General features: G+C 39.5%; 1 pseudogene; it reads right to left on the bottom strand.

Moving 5' to 3' along the window:
- Window positions 1-1,734: 1,734 nt before the first annotated feature.
- On the bottom strand, window positions 1,735-3,028 carry LOC116091329 (annotated as a pseudogene).
- Window positions 3,029-4,801: the final 1,773 nt, after the last annotated feature.

The following is a 4,801-nucleotide window of genomic DNA, read 5'->3' as shown; positions in this document are numbered from 1 at the left end:
TAATCCAGGATGCATCTTGGACCTCATCAGGGGGTGGCCTTGTGCTAATGGATTTTCTGTTCATAGAATCCAAGGTGGCTGTACATTGGGAAAATGACTAGTACTAGTACTGTACAAGTACCTTTTGAGAATCTGGAACAGGACATTGTAAGAAAGGCTAACAGTAAGATGTCTCAGTCATTGATTATGTGTGTCCCTTCAACCTTGAAGAGTGATAAGCTAGGTTAGGTATCACTGGTTTCTAGACAGACATTTAGACTGTATACACTATCATCTTGATAAGAATTAGAATCACCAAGGAAACAAGTCTTTGGGCATGTTTGTAAAAGAAAATTGTGTGTGTGTGTGTTTGTGTGTGTGTGTGTATGTGTGTGTGTGTGTGTGTGTGTGTGTGTGTGTGTTATGGTACATATGGAGGTTTCTCCTTCCACTGTTTTGGTTCCTGGGATCAAACTTAGGTCATCCAGCATCCTTGGCAGCCAGCATCCTTACCCACTGAGGTTTTTTACCACTCCCATGAGAGAGAACAATTTTTAAAGTGTTCAATTGTGATAGGAAGGCCCACCCTAAATGCAAGCAGCACCATTCCAAGGGCAGAGTTCTTTCTCCACTTCCTGACCATAAACCATCAAACTGTAAACCCAAATTAATTAATAGATTATATGCCACTTGCAAAAATAAATATGTGTTCCATAGTAAAAGAGACATAAAAGATATAGGCAGATAGCCAGGCTTTTATTCTGTTTGTAGGTAACTAACTGCTTTTTAGCAAATAAACTGTGCTTTGTTTTGATGTTTTTGAGAGAAGGTATCATATATCTCAGGCTAGCCTTAAACACCATGTATTTCTCTTGCCTCTCCTTCCCAAGTGTTGAGATTGTAGGTGTGTGTCACTGCCTCTAGTTTTTTATGTGATGTTGGGAATTGAGTTTAGGGTTTCATATATAGTAGGGAAGAACTCTTCTCACTGAGCTATATCTAGCTATTATATATATATATATATATATATATATATATATATATATATATATATAATATATTATAGCTAGCCTAGTAAAACAATGTCTAAGTACACATGTTTTTCTTGCACCACATGCATGTCTGATACCCATGAAAACTAGAAGAAGTCATCAGATTGCCTCAAATTGCAGTTTTGGATGGTTGCAAGCCACCATGTTGGTGCTAGGAACTTAACTTGGGTCCCCTGGTACCTGTGCTTTTAACGACTGAGTCATCTTCAAGCTCTGGAAAGATATTTTTGATATCTGTGTTGGTTCGTTTTTCTGTCCACTTAACATAAGGCAGGGTCATATGAGAAGAGGAAACTTCAATTGAGAAAATGCCTACATCAGACTGGCTTGTAAACAAATCTGTAGGAATTTTTCTTGATTAATGGTGGATGTAGAAGGACTCTTCCCATTGTGGATAATGCTATGCCTGGGAAGGTGGTCCTGGGGTATATTAGTTAAAAGCAGGTTGAGCAAGGCAGGAGAAACAGCCAATAAATAGCATTCCTTCATGGCCTCTGCTTCAGTTCTTGCCTCCAGTCTCCTGCTTGAATACCTGCCCTGGCTTCCTTCAATGATGGATTGCCAAAGCGGATGCATAAGTAGAAATAAACCCTTCCTCCCCAGGTTGCTTTTTTCCTGGGTCTCTATCAAAGCAGTAGAAAACAAGACAGCAATCATTTTTTAATTGGGGAAAGAAAGGGCTTTCAGGGCTGACCTAGGACCCTCACTGCATGGCTTCTTCATTGGTACTGCCTTCAGAATTCTGTGGCTTCTTCAAATCTAGAAACTCCAGGGGGCTGGAGAAGGGTTCAATGTACAGGGCTCCAGAAGCATTGTCTGGTCAGAAGACCAGGCCCATTGTGACTGGTGCCCACGGCTGTGCTGTGCCCCTGTTGAATGTCGAATCCAGCTCAGCCATATAAAAAAACAGTGTGGCATGGAGCTCCTGGGAAAGAGTCAGCAGGGTATGGGGTTCCACAAGTGTTGATGGTTGTTGTGGACATAAAGCTTGTTTGTATAATAATGTACAAATTTGCATGTTCTTCCTTTGAAGAAAGTCTTCTCTACCAAGATTAATGACTCCATGATAATCAGAGATAGTACAAGTCCAGGAGTTGAGGGTGTGGCTAATGTGTCCAAAAAATTGTAATGCTAAGACCTTCAGGAAAACCCTTCAGGCTGTAGGAAAGAACTCTAAAAACATGAGTTCAAAAAAAAAATATATATATACATTATATATATGTGTGTGTGTATATACATACATATATATACATATATAAAATTTCTCAAGTATGCAAAATATAAGGATGCAATATGAATCATATAAGGAGCTTTGCAGACCTGAAAGAACAAAGGCAGCTAGCTGTACTGTGAGGCAGCTTGTCAGAAAAATACATAGGCAGACAGATACAAAGGCTGGCAGATTCCTGAGTTCAAGTTCATCCTGGAACAGAGCTAGGTTGGGCCCAGATGTGATGAAAATGGTAATCTCAGGATAGGATCCCACCAAGCTAGTTCATTATCTATGTTTACAAAAGCAGAGAGATCTCTGAATTCATTTGCAATATTAAAAAGGTGCTTGCTGTTTCTAAGAATCAAGGAGTCATGGGATGCTGACTCTTGGGATAATCAAAAGAGAACCTGGGATAATGACTGAATTGATAGGTCAATAAAAGACTGGGCTTTTTGTGTACAATAGATGAGTTATCCAGAGAGGCTTTAGAATTTGAAAAGAAAGCTGTCTCAAGCAGAACATAGGCCTTCAGCTTGTAAAACATAATTTGATTTTGAGTTGTTTTTTTCGAGGCTCCCAGACACTCCTTCCTCAGAACCCCTTTCCAAGCCAAGGCTGGACTTTGGCAGTTGAAGTCACACTCACCCAGAATTTTTCCATCCTTAAGGATCTACTGGTCATATTTTTACAGGTGCTGCTCAATGGACAACTGCTTGAGGATGCTCTCCTTGGCATCTGTGATGATGGTGGTCATATGGCATCAGATCATAAGAAACATATCCATTCCAGCACACCCAGAAAAAGGAAAGCATTTCCCATACCTCTTCCTTGAAATGTTTTCCCCCAGCAGTTTCAATGTTTTCAATTCTACATTAAGATCTTTTCTCCAATTTGAAGGGACTATTCTGTGCAAGTTGATATAAATATCTAGTTTTACTCTTCCAGTACTCTCAGCAAACATTTTTTTTAGTTTATTTAAAATTGTCGTTATTTAAGTTGACAATAGATAATTTTTTAACTTTTATTGCATTATGATGAGAAAAGTTTAAGTAAATAGGATTAAATCACATTCTTGTTTCCCTTTTGTACCCCAACTCCTCCCAGAGACCCCCCCTTCAATACCTACAATATCTTTTTTTGTCAGATTCCTTAACATTTATAAAATATTGTAACAATAAAAATGAGTATTATAAAAGTTGTTTGATATAAAACAACAATCAATTTAACAGTCTTATGGAGATCTCAGCAAACATTTTTAAAAGCTGGGTTTTTTTTTTATTCTTTCACATATAGTGTCTTAATTACTTTTCTATTGCTGTGATAAGGTACCATGATCAAGGCAACTTTATAGAAGAAATAGTTTATTAGGAGCTTACATTTAAAGAGTTCGAGCTATGGCCTTACTGATGGGGATCACAGCAGCAGGCAGACAGGCAGGTGCTGGAGCAGTAACTAAGAGCTTAATCCTGGTCCACAGACAGGAAGAAGAGAAAGCTAACAGGGAATGATGACAGTCCTTTGAAATCAAAGCCAGCCCCAAGTCACATAACATTTCCAAGAAGGTCGTGCCTCATAAGCTTTATTAAGCAGTTCCACCAACTAGAAACCAAGCATTCAAATATATTTGAAAGGACTGGAATCACAAGATACCCAAGACCAAATTCTCAGCACAAAGGAGATTTATTTGCCCCAGAGAGGGGAAAAAAATGGGAGAGTGAGAGTGAGGGAAGGGCTGTAGGGATAGCTCAGCGGTTCAGAGCACTGACTGTTTTTCTATAAGTCCTGAGTTCAATTCTCAGCATCCACATGGTGGCTCACAACCATCTATAATGGGATCTGATGCCCTCTTCTGGTGTGTCTGAAGACAGCCGCAGTGTACTCATATACATAAAATAAATAATTCTTTAAAAAAAATAAAATAATAAAAAAAAGAAAGTGAGGGAGAAGGCAACAGAAACAAGGGAGGGGGAAGGGATATTTACCCTGGAAGGGGAGGTCAAAAGACTGCCTCCGGGTAGAGAGGAGACAACGTGGCCCATAGGCAAATGGCAGTTTATAAAGGGAAAAAGGGAAACTCTGCATTAGAATGAGTTAGATTGTTTTGACTGGGCATGTAATTAGGGTAGCCAAAGGTGGACTTTTGCTAGCTGGATCTTGGTGATCAGCCTCAGGGAAAGGAAATGGCAAAATAAGGGACCAGACCATGGTGGCTAGCTTTAGGAATTTAATCCAACAATTCAGCTAGGCAAAGGGAACTGGGGAAAGGTATTGTCTGCCAGAGCCATGTTTACCACGTTCAGGTCTGCTAAACCCCTTCAATGTGAGCCTGTGAGGGCCATTCTCATTCAAACCAGCACATACGGTTTGGGCACTGTTATCAAGAACTGAATGTTGTAGCTGCGTAGATTTATTTCTAGTACCTCTATTCTATTCTATTGGTCTACATGTTTGTTTATGTATAATACCATGATGTTTTTGTTACTATGACTCTGCAATAGTTTTGCACAGTAGAAAAGTCTGCATTCCTGGAGGCTTACACAGACTCCTTACCTCTAGC

This window comes from Mastomys coucha, chromosome X (genome assembly GCF_008632895.1).
Source record: "Mastomys coucha isolate ucsf_1 chromosome X, UCSF_Mcou_1, whole genome shotgun sequence".
In the NCBI taxonomy this organism is placed as follows: domain Eukaryota; kingdom Metazoa; phylum Chordata; class Mammalia; order Rodentia; family Muridae; genus Mastomys; species Mastomys coucha.
Note: the sequence above shows the minus strand (reverse complement) of the source record. Positions and strands in the feature narration are given on the sequence as shown.